This window comes from Hypomesus nipponensis, chromosome 7, assembly GCF_054491055.1.
Source record: "Hypomesus nipponensis isolate SF chromosome 7, ASM5449105v1, whole genome shotgun sequence".
Taxonomy (NCBI): Eukaryota; Metazoa; Chordata; class Actinopteri; order Osmeriformes; family Osmeridae; genus Hypomesus; species Hypomesus nipponensis.
Window position 1 is genome coordinate 11,711,635 of NC_140367.1, and position 19,865 is coordinate 11,731,499.

General features: G+C 38.2%; 6 long non-coding RNA genes across 6 annotated transcripts; all 6 read left to right on the top strand.

The window, feature by feature from the left end:
• Positions 1–2,366: 2,366 nt before the first annotated feature.
• LOC146276790 (uncharacterized) lies at positions 2,367–3,032 on the top strand. The gene is made up of 3 exons (XR_014762489.1): positions 2,367–2,483; positions 2,636–2,729; positions 2,830–3,032. It is a non-coding gene; the product is annotated as an uncharacterized LOC146276790 (long non-coding RNA).
• Positions 3,033–5,266: 2,234 nt separating this feature from the next.
• Positions 5,267–5,932, top strand: LOC146276791 (uncharacterized). The gene is made up of 3 exons (XR_014762487.1): positions 5,267–5,383; positions 5,536–5,629; positions 5,730–5,932. It is a non-coding gene; the product is annotated as an uncharacterized LOC146276791 (long non-coding RNA).
• A 2,234-nt stretch (positions 5,933–8,166) lies between these two features.
• On the top strand, positions 8,167–8,832 carry LOC146276792 (uncharacterized). Its single transcript, XR_014762486.1, has 3 exons — positions 8,167–8,283; positions 8,436–8,529; positions 8,630–8,832. It is a non-coding gene; the product is annotated as an uncharacterized LOC146276792 (long non-coding RNA).
• Positions 8,833–11,066: 2,234 nt separating this feature from the next.
• On the top strand, positions 11,067–11,732 carry LOC146276793 (uncharacterized). The gene is made up of 3 exons (XR_014762488.1): positions 11,067–11,183; positions 11,336–11,429; positions 11,530–11,732. It is a non-coding gene; the product is annotated as an uncharacterized LOC146276793 (long non-coding RNA).
• A 2,232-nt stretch (positions 11,733–13,964) lies between these two features.
• Positions 13,965–14,632, top strand: LOC146276794 (uncharacterized). The gene is made up of 3 exons (XR_014762490.1): positions 13,965–14,083; positions 14,236–14,329; positions 14,430–14,632. It is a non-coding gene; the product is annotated as an uncharacterized LOC146276794 (long non-coding RNA).
• Positions 14,633–16,867: 2,235 nt separating this feature from the next.
• Positions 16,868–17,532, top strand: LOC146276795 (uncharacterized). The gene is made up of 3 exons (XR_014762491.1): positions 16,868–16,983; positions 17,136–17,229; positions 17,330–17,532. It is a non-coding gene; the product is annotated as an uncharacterized LOC146276795 (long non-coding RNA).
• The last annotated feature ends 2,333 nt before the right edge of the window (positions 17,533–19,865 follow it).

Sequence of the window (19,865 nt, forward strand, 5' to 3'; positions counted from 1 at the left end):
TGCAGCAAGACTGCTTCAGTGAATGCATGTAAAGAGTAATCCTGTCAGTAATGTGTTTCCCAGGAACTTGGTGTCATATCCCCGGCCTAGGCCAGACCGGGTTTTAATCTGTTTCTTCCAGGTCCCGTATCCATTCCACTTCTTCACTCCCTCCCGGTAACTCACCTCACCTGCGGCTCATTCCCTCATCAACACCACAGCTCTTAAACCCCGGATTGTCACCCACCACTCGCCAGCTTGTTGAATCACCGACCCCACGTCTGTATACCTGGCTTTCCGTGGTTTTGGAACAGTCTATGCGTGGTTTTTTGTGCTGATCTTTGTTCTTGTTCCACCACCAGATCCCTGCTTCCAGTCCTACTGGTACCCCGCTCCAGCATCCACCAGTTACCCTCAACCGTCCTCCCCATCTCTCCCTCAATAAAAGTCTGCGCACATCTAGAACCTTGTGTGTCGTGCGTTTGGGTCCACAGTACAGCCGTGACACTTGGCTCATACTTACTCTGTGTGCAAGCCGAAATTCTCTTTCAAATCATCTTAGTCTGTCCGGTTTGCATTATCTCAGGAAGGTACATTCTGTCCTCTGTGTTACCTCTCATCTCTCACCCGTTAACAGTATACTCTCTCCTGGGCGGCTGTTTTTGTTGCCCAAGGAAAGTCTTTTCACAAACATCACCAAGAACGAGCATCGTTTCTGGGTTCAAGTCCCTCAGTGTTCCTCTGAATGGGTCTGCAGTGGCTAAGTGTAGCCTGGGGGGTGCTCAGTGCAATATTTCATAGCAGAGTGAGCCGGGTTCCCATTATGCCATGCTGCTAGCCAAGAATAAGCTTTGGTTATGCTGCTAGCTGTAACTAACCATTGGTTATTCCGCGAGAGGAGTAGCCTTGGTTATTATGCTAGCTGTCAGATAATTGTACCGTCACATGCAATACATCACAAATGGAAAAATAGCTGAATATTGTATTTGCTTGCAGGTGGCAAAATGGGAATTGACCCGTCAAGTTGAATGTATTAGTAACTAAGCTAATAAGTTATCCTTTTCCTGGTTGGGTTTTCTGTTTTGATTTTACTTGGTCTACAGTATGGCCCTGCAAGAATATAAACATCTGCTAACTATTTATTACAATTTTTGCTACATCTGTTCAAGTATTGTGCATGAAAGGGTTTATAAGAACGCGTTCATTGAACAAGTTCATTTTTATGAGAAAGATGAACTGAACGCAACAAATAAGGAATTTGAACGGTGAACACGCTGTCTAAATCGAATGTTTGCACCATGTTGTTGCTCAGTGCCCGTGAAATTTTCTTTATGTACCCTAACCTAAACCAACTGACAAAACTTTGCACTACGTTACCCATGATTCATTGCACACACATGTAGACCAAGCAACGTATTCCAAGACAACAGCTCTCGGTCTCATAAAAATGGCAAGTGAAAGCAGAGACGCATACTCAGCGACTACATCTGATGCACCTTATTATTTTTATAAGGATTCTTTGTCAGGTCTTCCTTTTAGGTATTGTAAGCACTATTGATTTTAAGGCACAATTTTGTAAGCCAGCCTTTGTTAAATTGATTCCTCTTTGAGCCCCACAAATGTTACTCCAGGAAATGGAGTGGATATCAATTCTCAAAACTAATCTAACATTCATTCTCTGAATTATAATATAATCGTTGTTGATATATAATTTTTCCGCGAGATTCTCAGGTGAAAGGCATTGGTCAGCTGCAGAAGGCGTTGTTAGACATAAAACCAACTGAGGAACCGGCCCCTAATTCATATCCCTTTTTTCCTTTCAAGCTTGCTGTGCACAATGAACTACTAGGCTGTAGAAACTCTGCTTGCTTAACCCACTATACAACAGTTCAGGGACACAGGTTTGATATCAGCTTTGGCAAGGACATCAATAGCTAATGCAAACGCACAAATCTTTTTCACTTTCATTTTTTGCGCAAATACTGTTTTATTGAGCTTCATGTAATAGTATTTTTATGTTTTAGTCGAAATAAGATGAATGGTATGCCTATCATTTACAAACTATCTTTAGTTGTAATGCTTTCTTAGCCTCCCTCAATTTTGACTTGGGTGCAGAGTCTGAAACCTGGGGGTATTTCAGAAAGCAGGTATTGCAACATAACCGGGTAAGTTAACCCACCTGCAATGCTGCTACAATGCTGGGTGTCAGCTGGGGAGTTAACTTACCTGGTAATGTGGCATAACCTGCTTTCTGGAATACCCCCCTCGACTTTGCTTTGTGTTAGTTGTCTGACAAATCCTGTAAAACCAAGATGAGGTAACGTGTGTGGCAACAGCCTGAATGTGATTGCAGCAGAGTTCATCATGTATAAAAGCAGGTGCAACCAGGTCACAGTCAGACGTTTTCCTCAGTTCTCAGTGGACAGCATCAACACCCCAAAGAGAAGCTATGAAGCCAGTGATCGTGTTGTTTGTTGTGCTGATGATCATTGCACTGGTGTGCAGTAAGTACTGTTTAACTTTATTGTCACTTCATCTACCTCTGTGTTTCCTTTTGGATAAATCGTCTTTGCTTCTGTAAACTGTGGTGTATAAATAAATTGTTTGCTGTTTTCTACTGCCATTGAATAGCTACTGTACGGTTTACTCTTTCCAGATGCTTATGCTTCATGTGAGGATGGAAGATGTGCCAAGGCATGCCGTGGTAATGAACTTGCAGACAGCAATTCAGACTGTGGGGGTGGAAATATGTAAGTACAAGTCTATAGACTGGTTTTAATCCATAGACATATTTGGTCATTTTACTGTTGACATGTGACTTGTGGCTTGAATTGATATTTCTTTTGCCAGATGCTGTGTTGCAAAAGATGTAGGATTGTTTGAAGGCTGAGGAAGAACATCCGTGAAGGAAGATGTGGATCAAGCAACAAGCATAATTTTTTTTTCTTCTTTCATTTAAGTTTAGTTGAAACAGTCAGACACTTAAACAAGAGATGGATTCATCAGGATTTGCGTTTACGCCAGTTTGAATAAAATCAAATGTCACAACTATAGATATCTGTGAACTAATTTATTTGTTTAGAAATACACAGGGGTTTTACAGAAATTACTTGAATGTGCTTATTCTATAGTCCAGTGACCTTGACATCATAGAAGGAAACACAAGTTACAAAAGGCACATAGCTTGGATAGCAGATGAAAATAAGGAAGATAACAAATAGTTGGCTCTTTTCATGATAAATATATTAACTTCACAGTGCACATAAACTGTGATAGGATTGGTAACACTTTACAATTAGGGTGCATTAATGAGCGTTCTTTAATTCTCGAACATACACGAATCGTAAAGAAAATGAATTTTCATCACAACATCTTTTGTTCTCTTTTTTCGCACATTAAAGATATCAGCAGCCTACACTAGTGCCCTTATTGGTAACACTTTACAATAAGGGTGCATTAATGAGCGTTCTTTAATGGTTTAACTTATGCATGAATCATCATCAGTACATACAAAACTCAGAAAGTACTTAATCATGCATTGATCATGAGCACATCATTTGTTAATAGGGAGTCACATATGATTTACGATTAATTAAATCTGGAATCCTGTATCAATTCCTATCAATATTAACACATTTATTGATAGGTGAGTTATCTTCTTTAGTTAAACGTGCAAACTAATACTGTTAATTAACTGTATGAACTAAAACCCTGAGTAAACAGGGTAAACAAATGGTCATACCTTAATTCATGTGTTTATTACCACAATGGCGGCACCCATGATTCCCTATTAACAAATGATGTGCTCATGATCAGTGCATCATTAAGTACTTTCTGAGTTATGTAATAACTGATGACGATTCATGCATAAGTTAAACCATTAATGGTACCTGGTAATATTTTGAATGTAATTGCAATGTTTGAATTCTTTTGATTGTAATTTGTGTTGTTATTGCTTTTTGTAATTTTATGTTGTGAATATTTTAAAGAGGACCCCAGGAAGATTAGCTGCCATTAAATGGGCCGCTAATGGGGATCCTAATAAAAATGAAATGAAAATTAATGAACGCTCATTAATGCACCCTGATTGTAAAGTGTTACCGATAAGGGCCGGGTTTTCCAGATTCGTTAAGAAGCTCTTAACGAATCTCGGAAACCCGGCTAAGGGCATGAGTGTACGCTGCTGGAATCTTTAATGTGCGGAAAAAGAGAACAAAAGATATTGTGATGCAAATTCATTTTCTTTACGATTCATGTATATATTCAGTTGATCACCTCAATTTGTTAGGTCTATCTGGCTAAACATTCAATAACACTGAAATGTCAGGACATATATCAGATTTGGGCTGGTTCAACTGTCACCAAGTTACTTTCACTAACTCATCTCAAATGCTCTTCTGCACAAGTTGGGGTGTTGTAATATGAGTCAAGGCGCCTTGGTGAGAGGCCAAAATGATCCCATTTCAAGGACAGGTTTGAGTATTTTTGTCTCCAACAACAGAACTGAGTCGTAACCCTGGCCTGGTCTTGAATTTGTCTTGTGAATATCAATCCTCCAAACTAATCTAACATTCATGCTCTGAATAATAATATGATCGTTGTTGATATCTTATTTTTTTGGGAGATTCTCAGGTGAAAGGCATTGGTCAGCTGCAGAAGGCGTTGTTAGACATAAAACTCAACTGAGGAACCGGCCCCTAATTCATATCCCTTTTTTCCTTTCAAGCTTGCTGTGCACAATGAACTACTAGGCTATAGAAACTCTGCTTGCTTAACCCACTATACAACAGTTCAGGGACACAGGTTTTATATCAGCTTCGGCAAGGACATCAATAGCTAATGCAAATGCGCAAATCTTTTTCACTCTAATTTTATGCGCAAATACTGTTTTTTTGAGCTTCATGTAATAGTATTTTTATGTTTTAGTCAAAATAAGAAATGGTATGCCTATCATTTACAAACTATCTTTAGTTGTAATGCTTTCTTAGCCTCCCTCAATTTTGACTTGGGTGCAGAGTCTGAAACCTGGGGGTATTTCAGAAAGCAGGTATTGCAACATAACCGGGTAAGTTAACCCACCTGCAATGCTGCTACAATGCTGGGTGTCAGCTGGGGAGTTAACTTACCTGGTAATGTGGCATAACCTGCTTTCTGGAATACCCCCCTCGACTTTGCTTTGTGTTAGTTGTCTGACAAATCCTGTAAAACCAAGATGAGGTAACGTGTGTGGCAACAGCCTGAATGTGATTGCAGCAGAGTTCATCATGTATAAAAGCAGGTGCAACCAGGTCACAGTCAGACGTTTTCCTCAGTTCTCAGTGGACAGCATCAACACCCCAAAGAGAAGCTATGAAGCCAGTGATCGTGTTGTTTGTTGTGCTGATGATCATTGCACTGGTGTGCAGTAAGTACTGTTTAACTTTATTGTCACTTCATCTACCTCTGTGTTTCCTTTTGGATAAATCGTCTTTGCTTCTGTAAACTGTGGTGTATAAATAAATTGTTTGCTGTTTTCTACTGCCATTGAATAGCTACTGTACGGTTTACTCTTTCCAGATGCTTATGCTTCATGTGAGGATGGAAGATGTGCCAAGGCATGCCGTGGTAATGAACTTGCAGACAGCAATTCAGACTGTGGGGGTGGAAATATGTAAGTACAAGTCTATAGACTGGTTTTAATCCATAGACATATTTGGTCATTTTACTGTTGACATGTGACTTGTGGCTTGAATTGATATTTCTTTTGCCAGATGCTGTGTTGCAAAAGATGTAGGATTGTTTGAAGGCTGAGGAAGAACATCCGTGAAGGAAGATGTGGATCAAGCAACAAGCATAATTTTTTTTTCTTCTTTCATTTAAGTTTAGTTGAAACAGTCAGACACTTAAACAAGAGATGGATTCATCAGGATTTGCGTTTACGCCAGTTTGAATAAAATCAAATGTCACAACTATAGATATCTGTGAACTAATTTATTTGTTTAGAAATACACAGGGGTTTTACAGAAATTACTTGAATGTGCTTATTCTATAGTCCAGTGACCTTGACATCATAGAAGGAAACACAAGTTACAAAAGGCACATAGCTTGGATAGCAGATGAAAATAAGGAAGATAACAAATAGTTGGCTCTTTTCATGATAAATATATTAACTTCACAGTGCACATAAACTGTGATAGGATTGGTAACACTTTACAATTAGGGTGCATTAATGAGCGTTCTTTAATTCTCGAACATACACGAATCGTAAAGAAAATGAATTTTCATCACAACATCTTTTGTTCTCTTTTTTCGCACATTAAAGATATCAGCAGCCTACACTAGTGCCCTTATTGGTAACACTTTACAATAAGGGTGCATTAATGAGCGTTCTTTAATGGTTTAACTTATGCATGAATCATCATCAGTACATACAAAACTCAGAAAGTACTTAATCATGCATTGATCATGAGCACATCATTTGTTAATAGGGAGTCACATATGATTTACGATTAATTAAATCTGGAATCCTGTATCAATTCCTATCAATATTAACACATTTATTGATAGGTGAGTTATCTTCTTTAGTTAAACGTGCAAACTAATACTGTTAATTAACTGTATGAACTAAAACCCTGAGTAAACAGGGTAAACAAATGGTCATACCTTAATTCATGTGTTTATTACCACAATGGCGGCACCCATGATTCCCTATTAACAAATGATGTGCTCATGATCAGTGCATCATTAAGTACTTTCTGAGTTATGTAATAACTGATGACGATTCATGCATAAGTTAAACCATTAATGGTACCTGGTAATATTTTGAATGTAATTGCAATGTTTGAATTCTTTTGATTGTAATTTGTGTTGTTATTGCTTTTTGTAATTTTATGTTGTGAATATTTTAAAGAGGACCCCAGGAAGATTAGCTGCCATTAAATGGGCCGCTAATGGGGATCCTAATAAAAATGAAATGAAAATTAATGAACGCTCATTAATGCACCCTGATTGTAAAGTGTTACCGATAAGGGCCGGGTTTTCCAGATTCGTTAAGAAGCTCTTAACGAATCTCGGAAACCCGGCTAAGGGCATGAGTGTACGCTGCTGGAATCTTTAATGTGCGGAAAAAGAGAACAAAAGATATTGTGATGCAAATTCATTTTCTTTACGATTCATGTATATATTCAGTTGATCACCTCAATTTGTTAGGTCTATCTGGCTAAACATTCAATAACACTGAAATGTCAGGACATATATCAGATTTGGGCTGGTTCAACTGTCACCAAGTTACTTTCACTAACTCATCTCAAATGCTCTTCTGCACAAGTTGGGGTGTTGTAATATGAGTCAAGGCGCCTTGGTGAGAGGCCAAAATGATCCCATTTCAAGGACAGGTTTGAGTATTTTTGTCTCCAACAACAGAACTGAGTCGTAACCCTGGCCTGGTCTTGAATTTGTCTTGTGGATATCAATCCTCCAAACTAATCTAACATTCATGCTCTGAATAATAATATGATCGTTGTTGATATCTTATTTTTTTGGGAGATTCTCAGGTGAAAGGCATTGGTCAGCTGCAGAAGGCGTTGTTAGACATAAAACTCAACTGAGGAACCGGCCCCTAATTCATATCCCTTTTTTCCTTTCAAGCTTGCTGTGCACAATGAACTACTAGGCTATAGAAACTCTGCTTGCTTAACCCACTATACAACAGTTCAGGGACACAGGTTTTATATCAGCTTCGGCAAGGACATCAATAGCTAATGCAAATGCGCAAATCTTTTTCACTCTAATTTTATGCGCAAATACTGTTTTTTTGAGCTTCATGTAATAGTATTTTTATGTTTTAGTCAAAATAAGAAATGGTATGCCTATCATTTACAAACTATCTTTAGTTGTAATGCTTTCTTAGCCTCCCTCAATTTTGACTTGGGTGCAGAGTCTGAAACCTGGGGGTATTTCAGAAAGCAGGTATTGCAACATAACCGGGTAAGTTAACCCACCTGCAATGCTGCTACAATGCTGGGTGTCAGCTGGGGAGTTAACTTACCTGGTAATGTGGCATAACCTGCTTTCTGGAATACCCCCCTCGACTTTGCTTTGTGTTAGTTGTCTGACAAATCCTGTAAAACCAAGATGAGGTAACGTGTGTGGCAACAGCCTGAATGTGATTGCAGCAGAGTTCATCATGTATAAAAGCAGGTGCAACCAGGTCACAGTCAGACGTTTTCCTCAGTTCTCAGTGGACAGCATCAACACCCCAAAGAGAAGCTATGAAGCCAGTGATCGTGTTGTTTGTTGTGCTGATGATCATTGCACTGGTGTGCAGTAAGTACTGTTTAACTTTATTGTCACTTCATCTACCTCTGTGTTTCCTTTTGGATAAATCGTCTTTGCTTCTGTAAACTGTGGTGTATAAATAAATTGTTTGCTGTTTTCTACTGCCATTGAATAGCTACTGTACGGTTTACTCTTTCCAGATGCTTATGCTTCATGTGAGGATGGAAGATGTGCCAAGGCATGCCGTGGTAATGAACTTGCAGACAGCAATTCAGACTGTGGGGGTGGAAATATGTAAGTACAAGTCTATAGACTGGTTTTAATCCATAGACATATTTGGTCATTTTACTGTTGACATGTGACTTGTGGCTTGAATTGATATTTCTTTTGCCAGATGCTGTGTTGCAAAAGATGTAGGATTGTTTGAAGGCTGAGGAAGAACATCCGTGAAGGAAGATGTGGATCAAGCAACAAGCATAATTTTTTTTTCTTCTTTCATTTAAGTTTAGTTGAAACAGTCAGACACTTAAACAAGAGATGGATTCATCAGGATTTGCGTTTACGCCAGTTTGAATAAAATCAAATGTCACAACTATAGATATCTGTGAACTAATTTATTTGTTTAGAAATACACAGGGGTTTTACAGAAATTACTTGAATGTGCTTATTCTATAGTCCAGTGACCTTGACATCATAGAAGGAAACACAAGTTACAAAAGGCACATAGCTTGGATAGCAGATGAAAATAAGGAAGATAACAAATAGTTGGCTCTTTTCATGATAAATATATTAACTTCACAGTGCACATAAACTGTGATAGGATTGGTAACACTTTACAATTAGGGTGCATTAATGAGCGTTCTTTAATTCTCGAACATACACGAATCGTAAAGAAAATGAATTTTCATCACAACATCTTTTGTTCTCTTTTTTCGCACATTAAAGATATCAGCAGCCTACACTAGTGCCCTTATTGGTAACACTTTACAATAAGGGTGCATTAATGAGCGTTCTTTAATGGTTTAACTTATGCATGAATCATCATCAGTACATACAAAACTCAGAAAGTACTTAATCATGCATTGATCATGAGCACATCATTTGTTAATAGGGAGTCACATATGATTTACGATTAATTAAATCTGGAATCCTGTATCAATTCCTATCAATATTAACACATTTATTGATAGGTGAGTTATCTTCTTTAGTTAAACGTGCAAACTAATACTGTTAATTAACTGTATGAACTAAAACCCTGAGTAAACAGGGTAAACAAATGGTCATACCTTAATTCATGTGTTTATTACCACAATGGCGGCACCCATGATTCCCTATTAACAAATGATGTGCTCATGATCAGTGCATCATTAAGTACTTTCTGAGTTATGTAATAACTGATGACGATTCATGCATAAGTTAAACCATTAATGGTACCTGGTAATATTTTGAATGTAATTGCAATGTTTGAATTCTTTTGATTGTAATTTGTGTTGTTATTGCTTTTTGTAATTTTATGTTGTGAATATTTTAAAGAGGACCCCAGGAAGATTAGCTGCCATTAAATGGGCCGCTAATGGGGATCCTAATAAAAATGAAATGAAAATTAATGAACGCTCATTAATGCACCCTGATTGTAAAGTGTTACCGATAAGGGCCGGGTTTTCCAGATTCGTTAAGAAGCTCTTAACGAATCTCGGAAACCCGGCTAAGGGCATGAGTGTACGCTGCTGGAATCTTTAATGTGCGGAAAAAGAGAACAAAAGATATTGTGATGCAAATTCATTTTCTTTACGATTCATGTATATATTCAGTTGATCACCTCAATTTGTTAGGTCTATCTGGCTAAACATTCAATAACACTGAAATGTCAGGACATATATCAGATTTGGGCTGGTTCAACTGTCACCAAGTTACTTTCACTAACTCATCTCAAATGCTCTTCTGCACAAGTTGGGGTGTTGTAATATGAGTCAAGGCGCCTTGGTGAGAGGCCAAAATGATCCCATTTCAAGGACAGGTTTGAGTATTTTTGTCTCCAACAACAGAACTGAGTCGTAACCCTGGCCTGGTCTTGAATTTGTCTTGTGGATATCAATCCTCCAAACTAATCTAACATTCATGCTCTGAATAATAATATGATCGTTGTTGATATCTTATTTTTTTGGGAGATTCTCAGGTGAAAGGCATTGGTCAGCTGCAGAAGGCGTTGTTAGACATAAAACTCAACTGAGGAACCGGCCCCTAATTCATATCCCTTTTTTCCTTTCAAGCTTGCTGTGCACAATGAACTACTAGGCTATAGAAACTCTGCTTGCTTAACCCACTATACAACAGTTCAGGGACACAGGTTTTATATCAGCTTCGGCAAGGACATCAATAGCTAATGCAAATGCGCAAATCTTTTTCACTCTAATTTTATGCGCAAATACTGTTTTTTTGAGCTTCATGTAATAGTATTTTTATGTTTTAGTCAAAATAAGAAATGGTATGCCTATCATTTACAAACTATCTTTAGTTGTAATGCTTTCTTAGCCTCCCTCAATTTTGACTTGGGTGCAGAGTCTGAAACCTGGGGGTATTTCAGAAAGCAGGTATTGCAACATAACCGGGTAAGTTAACCCACCTGCAATGCTGCTACAATGCTGGGTGTCAGCTGGGGAGTTAACTTACCTGGTAATGTGGCATAACCTGCTTTCTGGAATACCCCCCTCGACTTTGCTTTGTGTTAGTTGTCTGACAAATCCTGTAAAACCAAGATGAGGTAACGTGTGTGGCAACAGCCTGAATGTGATTGCAGCAGAGTTCATCATGTATAAAAGCAGGTGCAACCAGGTCACAGTCAGACGTTTTCCTCAGTTCTCAGTGGACAGCATCAACACCCCAAAGAGAAGCTATGAAGCCAGTGATCGTGTTGTTTGTTGTGCTGATGATCATTGCACTGGTGTGCAGTAAGTACTGTTTAACTTTATTGTCACTTCATCTACCTCTGTGTTTCCTTTTGGATAAATCGTCTTTGCTTCTGTAAACTGTGGTGTATAAATAAATTGTTTGCTGTTTTCTACTGCCATTGAATAGCTACTGTACGGTTTACTCTTTCCAGATGCTTATGCTTCATGTGAGGATGGAAGATGTGCCAAGGCATGCCGTGGTAATGAACTTGCAGACAGCAATTCAGACTGTGGGGGTGGAAATATGTAAGTACAAGTCTATAGACTGGTTTTAATCCATAGACATATTTGGTCATTTTACTGTTGACATGTGACTTGTGGCTTGAATTGATATTTCTTTTGCCAGATGCTGTGTTGCAAAAGATGTAGGATTGTTTGAAGGCTGAGGAAGAACATCCGTGAAGGAAGATGTGGATCAAGCAACAAGCATAATTTTTTTTTCTTCTTTCATTTAAGTTTAGTTGAAACAGTCAGACACTTAAACAAGAGATGGATTCATCAGGATTTGCGTTTACGCCAGTTTGAATAAAATCAAATGTCACAACTATAGATATCTGTGAACTAATTTATTTGTTTAGAAATACACAGGGGTTTTACAGAAATTACTTGAATGTGCTTATTCTATAGTCCAGTGACCTTGACATCATAGAAGGAAACACAAGTTACAAAAGGCACATAGCTTGGATAGCAGATGAAAATAAGGAAGATAACAAATAGTTGGCTCTTTTCATGATAAATATATTAACTTCACAGTGCACATAAACTGTGATAGGATTGGTAACACTTTACAATTAGGGTGCATTAATGAGCGTTCTTTAATTCTCGAACATACACGAATCGTAAAGAAAATGAATTTTCATCACAACATCTTTTGTTCTCTTTTTTCGCACATTAAAGATATCAGCAGCCTACACTAGTGCCCTTATTGGTAACACTTTACAATAAGGGTGCATTAATGAGCGTTCTTTAATGGTTTAACTTATGCATGAATCATCATCAGTACATACAAAACTCAGAAAGTACTTAATCATGCATTGATCATGAGCACATCATTTGTTAATAGGGAGTCACATATGATTTACGATTAATTAAATCTGGAATCCTGTATCAATTCCTATCAATATTAACACATTTATTGATAGGTGAGTTATCTTCTTTAGTTAAACGTGCAAACTAATACTGTTAATTAACTGTATGAACTAAAACCCTGAGTAAACAGGGTAAACAAATGGTCATACCTTAATTCATGTGTTTATTACCACAATGGCGGCACCCATGATTCCCTATTAACAAATGATGTGCTCATGATCAGTGCATCATTAAGTACTTTCTGAGTTATGTAATAACTGATGACGATTCATGCATAAGTTAAAGCATTAATGGTACCTGGTAATATTTTGAATGTAATTGCAATGTTTGAATTCTTTTGATTGTAATTTGTGTTGTTATTGCTTTTTGTAATTTTATGTTGTGAATATTTTAAAGAGGACCCCAGGAAGATTAGCTGCCATTAAATGGGCCGCTAATGGGGATCCTAATAAAAATGAAATGAAAATTAATGAACGCTCATTAATGCACCCTGATTGTAAAGTGTTACCGATAAGGGCCGGGTTTTCCAGATTCGTTAAGAAGCTCTTAACGAATCTCGGAAACCCGGCTAAGGGCATGAGTGTACGCTGCTGGAATCTTTAATGTGCGGAAAAAGAGAACAAAAGATATTGTGATGCAAATTCATTTTCTTTACGATTCATGTATATATTCAGTTGATCACCTCAATTTGTTAGGTCTATCTGGCTAAACATTCAATAACACTGAAATGTCAGGACATATATCAGATTTGGGCTGGTTCAACTGTCACCAAGTTACTTTCACTAACTCATCTCAAATGCTCTTCTGCACAAGTTGGGGTGTTGTAATATGAGTCAAGGCGCCTTGGTGAGAGGCCAAAATGATCCCATTTCAAGGACAGGTTTGAGTATTTTTGTCTCCAACAACAGAACTGAGTCGTAACCCTGGCCTGGTCTTGAATTTGTCTTGTGAATATCAATCCTCCAAACTAATCTAACATTCATGCTCTGAATAATAATATGATCGTTGTTGATATCTTATTTTTTTGGGAGATTCTCAGGTGAAAGGCATTGGTCAGCTGCAGAAGGCGTTGTTAGACATAAAACTCAACTGAGGAACCGGCCCCTAATTCATATCCCTTTTTTCCTTTCAAGCTTGCTGTGCACAATGAACTACTAGGCTATAGAAACTCTGCTTGCTTAACCCACTATACAACAGTTCAGGGACACAGGTTTTATATCAGCTTCGGCAAGGACATCAATAGCTAATGCAAATGCGCAAATCTTTTTCACTCTAATTTTATGCGCAAATACTGTTTTTTTGAGCTTCATGTAATAGTATTTTTATGTTTTAGTCAAAATAAGAAATGGTATGCCTATCATTTACAAACTATCTTTAGTTGTAATGCTTTCTTAGCCTCCCTCAATTTTGACTTGGGTGCAGAGTCTGAAACCTGGGGGTATTTCAGAAAGCAGGTATTGCAACATAACCGGGTAAGTTAACCCACCTGCAATGCTGCTACAATGCTGGGTGTCAGCTGGGGAGTTAACTTACCTGGTAATGTGGCATAACCTGCTTTCTGGAATACCCCCCTCGACTTTGCTTTGTGTTAGTTGTCTGACAAATCCTGTAAAACCAAGATGAGGTAACGTGTGTGGCAACAGCCTGAATGTGATTGCAGCAGAGTTCATCATGTATAAAAGCAGGTGCAACCAGGTCACAGTCAGACGTTTTCCTCAGTTCTCAGTGGACAGCATCAACACCCCAAAGAGAAGCTATGAAGCCAGTGATCGTGTTGTTTGTTGTGCTGATGATCATTGCACTGGTGTGCAGTAAGTACTGTTTAACTTTATTGTCACTTCATCTACCTCTGTGTTTCCTTTTGGATAAATCGTCTTTGCTTCTGTAAACTGTGGTGTATAAATAAATTGTTTGCTGTTTTCTACTGCCATTGAATAGCTACTGTACGGTTTACTCTTTCCAGATGCTTATGCTTCATGTGAGGATGGAAGATGTGCCAAGGCATGCCGTGGTAATGAACTTGCAGACAGCAATTCAGACTGTGGGGGTGGGAATATGTAAGTACAAGTCTATAGACTGGTTTTAATCCATAGACATATTTGGTCATTTTACTGTTGACATGTGACTTGTGGCTTGAATTGATATTTCTTTTGCCAGATGCTGTGTTGCAAAAGATGTAGGATTGTTTGAAGGCTGAGGAAGAACATCCGTGAAGGAAGATGTGGATCAAGCAACAAGCATAATTTTTTTTTCTTCTTTCATTTAAGTTTAGTTGAAACAGTCAGACACTTAAACAAGAGATGGATTCATCAGGATTTGCGTTTACGCCAGTTTGAATAAAATCAAATGTCACAACTATAGATATCTGTGAACTAATTTATTTGTTTAGAAATACACAGGGGTTTTACAGAAATTACTTGAATGTGCTTATTCTATAGTCCAGTGACCTTGACATCATAGAAGGAAACACAAGTTACAAAAGGCACATAGCTTGGATAGCAGATGAAAATAAGGAAGATAACAAATAGTTGGCTCTTTTCATGATAAATATATTAACTTCACAGTGCACATAAACTGTGATAGGATTGGTAACACTTTACAATTAGGGTGCATTAATGAGCGTTCTTTAATTCTCGAACATACACGAATCGTAAAGAAAATGAATTTTCATCACAACATCTTTTGTTCTCTTTTTTCGCACATTAAAGATATCAGCAGCCTACACTAGTGCCCTTATTGGTAACACTTTACAATAAGGGTGCATTAATGAGCGTTCTTTAATGGTTTAACTTATGCATGAATCATCATCAGTACATACAAAATTCAGAAAGTACTTAATCATGCATTGATCATGAGCACATCATTTGTTAATAGGGAGTCACATATGATTTACGATTAATTAAATCTGGAATCCTGTATCAATTCCTATCAATATTAACACATTTATTGATAGGTGAGTTATCTTCTTTAGTTAAACGTGCAAACTAATACTGTTAATTAACTGTATGAACTAAAACCCTGAGTAAACAGGGTAAACAAATGGTCATACCTTAATTCATGTGTTTATTACCACAATGGCGGCACCCATGATTCCCTATTAACAAATGATGTGCTCATGATCAGTGCATCATTAAGTACTTTCTGAGTTATGTAATAACTGATGACGATTCATGCATAAGTTAAACCATTAATGGTACCTGGTAATATTTTGAATGTAATTGCAATGTTTGAATTCTTTTGATTGTAATTTGTGTTGTTATTGCTTTTTGTAATTTTATGTTGTGAATATTTTAAAGAGGACCCCAGGAAGATTAGCTGCCATTAAATGGGCCGCTAATGGGGATCCTAATAAAAATGAAATGAAAATTAATGAACGCTCATTAATGCACCCTGATTGTAAAGTGTTACCGATAAGGGCCGGGTTTTCCAGATTCGTTAAGAAGCTCTTAACGAATCTCGGAAACCCGGCTAAGGGCATGAGTGTACGCTGCTGGAATCTTTAATGTGCGGAAAAAGAGAACAAAAGATATTGTGATGCAAATTCATTTTCTTTACGATTCATGTATATATTCAGTTGATCACCTCAATTTGTTAGGTCTATCTGGCTAAACATTCAATAACACTGAAATGTCAGGACATATATCAGATTTGGGCTGGTTCAACTGTCACCAAGTTACTTTCACTAACTCATCTCAAATGCTCTTCTGCACAAGTTGGGGTGTTGTAATATGAGTCAAGGCGCCTTGGTGAGAGGCCAAAATGATCCCATTTCAAGGACAGGTTTGAGTATTTTTGTCTCCAACAACAGAACTGAGTCGTAACCCTGGCCTGGTCTTGAATTTGTCTTGTGGATATCAATCCTCCAAACTAATCTAACATTCATGCTCTGAATAATAATATGATCGTTGTTGATATCTTATTTTTTTGGGAGATTCTCAGGTGAAAGGCATTGGTCAGCTGCAGAAGGCGTTGTTAGACATAAAACTCAACTGAGGAACCGGCCCCTAATTCATATCCCTTTTTTCCTTTCAAGCTTGCTGTGCACAATGAACTACTAGGCTATAGAAACTCTGCTTGCTTAACCCACTATACAACAGTTCAGGGACACAGGTTTTATATCAGCTTCGGCAAGGACATCAATAGCTAATGCAAATGCGCAAATCTTTTTCACTCTAATTTTATGCGCAAATACTGTTTTTTTGAGCTTCATGTAATAGTATTTTTATGTTTTAGTCAAAATAAGAAATGGTATGCCTATCATTTACAAACTATCTTTAGTTGTAATGCTTTCTTAGCCTCCCTCAATTTTGACTTGGGTGCAGAGTCTGAAACCTGGGGGTATTTCAGAAAGCAGGTATTGCAACATAACCGGGTAAGTTAACCCACCTGCAATGCTGCTACAATGCTGGGTGTCAGCTGGGGAGTTAACTTACCTGGTAATGTGGCATAACCTGCTTTCTGGAATACCCCCCTCGACTTTGCTTTGTGTTAGTTGTCTGACAAATCCTGTAAAACCAAGATGAGGTAACGTGTGTGGCAACAGCCTGAATGTGATTGCAGCAGAGTTCATCATGTATAAAAGCAGGTGCAACCAGGTCACAGTCAGACGTTTTCCTCAGTTCTCAGTGGACAGCATCAACACCCCAAAGAGAAGCCATGAAGCCAGTGATCGTGCTGTACGTTGTGCTGATGATGATTGCACTGGTGTGCAGTAAGTAATGTTTAACTTTATTGTCACTGCATCTACCTCTGTGTTTCCTTTTGGATAAATCATCTTTGCTTCTGTACACTGTGGTGTATAGATACATTGTTTGCTGTTTTCTACTGCCATTGAATAGCTACTGTACGGTTCACTCTTTCCAGATGCTTATGCTTCATGTGAGGATGGAAGATGTGCCAAGGCATGCCGTGGTAATGAACTTGCAGACAGCAATTCAGACTGTGGGGGTGGAAATATGTAAGTACAAGTCTATAGACTGGTTTTAATCCATAGACATATTTGGTCATTTTACTGTTGACATGTGACTTGTGGCTTGAATTGATATTTCTTTTGCCAGATGCTGTGTTGCAAAAGATGTAGGATTGTTTGAAGGCTGAGGAAGAACATCCGTAAAGGAAAATGTGGATCAAGCAACAAGCATAATTTTTTTTTCTTCTTTCATTTAAGTTTAGTTGAAACAGTCAGACACTTAAACAAGAGATGGATTCATCAGGATTTGCGTTTACGCCAGTTTGAATAAAATCAAATGTCACAACTATAGATATCTGTGAACTAATTTATTTGTTTAGAAATACACAGGGGTTTTACAGAAATTACTTGAATGTGCTTATTCTATAGTCCAGTGACCTTGACATCATAGAAGGAAACACAAGTTACAAAAGGCACATAGCTTGGATAGCAGATGAAAATAAGGAAGATAACAAATAGTTGGCTCTTTTCATGACAAATATATTAACTTCACAGTGCACATAAACTGTGATAGGACTGGTAACACTTTACAATTAGGGTGCATTAATGAGCGTTCTTTAATTCTCGAACATACACGAATCGTAAAGAAAATGAATTTTCATCACAACATCTTTCGTTCTCTTTTTCCGCACATTAAAGATATCAGCAGCCTACACTAGTGCCCTGATCGGTAACACTTTACAATAAGGGTGCATTAATGAGCGTTCTTTAATGGTTTAACTTATGCATGAATCATCATCAGTTTATACAAAACTCAGAAAGTACTTAATCATGCACTGATCATGAGCACATCATTTGTTAATAGGGAGTCACATATGATTTACAATTAATTCAATCTGGAATCATGTATCAATTCCTATCAATATTAACACATTTATTGATAGATGAGTTATCTTCTTTAGTTAAACGTGCAAACTAATACTGCTAATTAACTTTGTGAACTAAAACCCTGAGTAAACAGGGTAAACTAATGGTAATACCTTAATTCATGTGTTAATTACCACAATGCGGCATCTATGACTCCGTATTCACAAATGATGTGCTCATTATCAGTGCATCATTAATTACTTTCTGAGTTATGTAATAACTGATGACGATTCATGCATAAGTTAAACCATTAATGAACGCTCATTAACGCACCCTTATTGTAAAGTGTTACCAATAAGGGCACTAGTGTACGCTGCTGGAATCTTTAATGTGCGGAAAAAGAGAACGAAAGATGTTGTGATGCAAATTCATTTTCTTTACGATTCGTGTATATATTCAGTTGATCACCTGATTATGTTAGGTCTATCTGGCTAAACATTCAATAACAATGAAATGTCAGGACATATGTCAGATATGGGCTGGTTCAATTGTCACCAAGAAACTTTCCCTACCTCATCTCAAATGCTCTTCTGTACAAATTGGGGTGTTTTAATACGAGGGAAGGAGCCTTGGTGAGAGGCCAAAATGATCTAATTTCAAGGACAGGTTGGAGTACTTTTGTCTGCACCAAAGGAACTGAGGTGTAACCCTGGCCTGGTCTTGAATTTGTCTTAACCTTATCTCAAATTAATCTGAAATGTTCTTCAACAAGTCACCCTTAATGTCACACACAATCAACATAGAGGAACCAAGTCAATCTTTAACCACACAGTTTGAAAGGGCCAGGGGAAAAGTGAAGAAGTACTTTTGGATTTTAAGCTTTCGTATCAACGCAGATCAAAGTGGCCTCATATCGTCAAATAATATCATCCTGATATGTTGACAGTCAATTTGTAGAGGCCTAGTTTCAACACCGCGAATCCAGTGAAGGGTGTCTAAAACATTGTTCTTGTGTGTGGTGAAATTCCTTCGTCTTTCCAGACCCTTCTACCACATACGTTTCATGCAAAGAAGAAACAATAACCTTAGCAGCCAGCTCCCCCAGCATTCGTAACCAGGTGACCCTTTCTCTCTACTTAGCAGGTTGGTCGAAACTTTCAATGTCCCTCGTGTGTCATTTGCTCACAAATGAACAGCCCAGCCTAATGGCCGGGACCCTCTCACTGGAGCTTGACAAAGCAGTTCAGGGTATCGCAGTCATTCCAGACATCACGGCTGACATTTAAAACCATAAAAGGGTCATTTCTGCATTGTTCATTCGTAGCCGGTGGTACAGCTGTGACCTCGTCTCTCCTTTGGTTTTAACGGGATACTGTTGGGTCAGGGCTGTAGTAAACCCATTCTCCTTGTGACTGCTTGTGACTGAGGACACACACTCACAGACACACGCACGCGCACACAAACACTTGACTTTAAAAGCAACGTTGGAGTGCTCTTGAGCAGGCTTCTGTGAGGAACTCGTAAAACACGTGCCCCAGTCCAGCCCCCTTAGAATTCTCAGCTCATCCATGGGTTAACTCTTAGTTGCATAAGAGGTCTCCAGGTGTGTTCCAGCAACTGAATATTAGTTTTAGTCTGGCCCTTGTGTGTGTGTGTGTTTGTGTGTGTATTTGTGTGTCTTGGACCTGGCAAAATAGCCATTATGGATAGCAGGGGAGGAGATGGAGAAGTTAAGGTTTGGGAGCGCTGGGTGAGGGAGGGAAGAAAAAGGAAGGACTGGAAGTATGGAATGGTGGAGCGTACACATCAAAGGATGA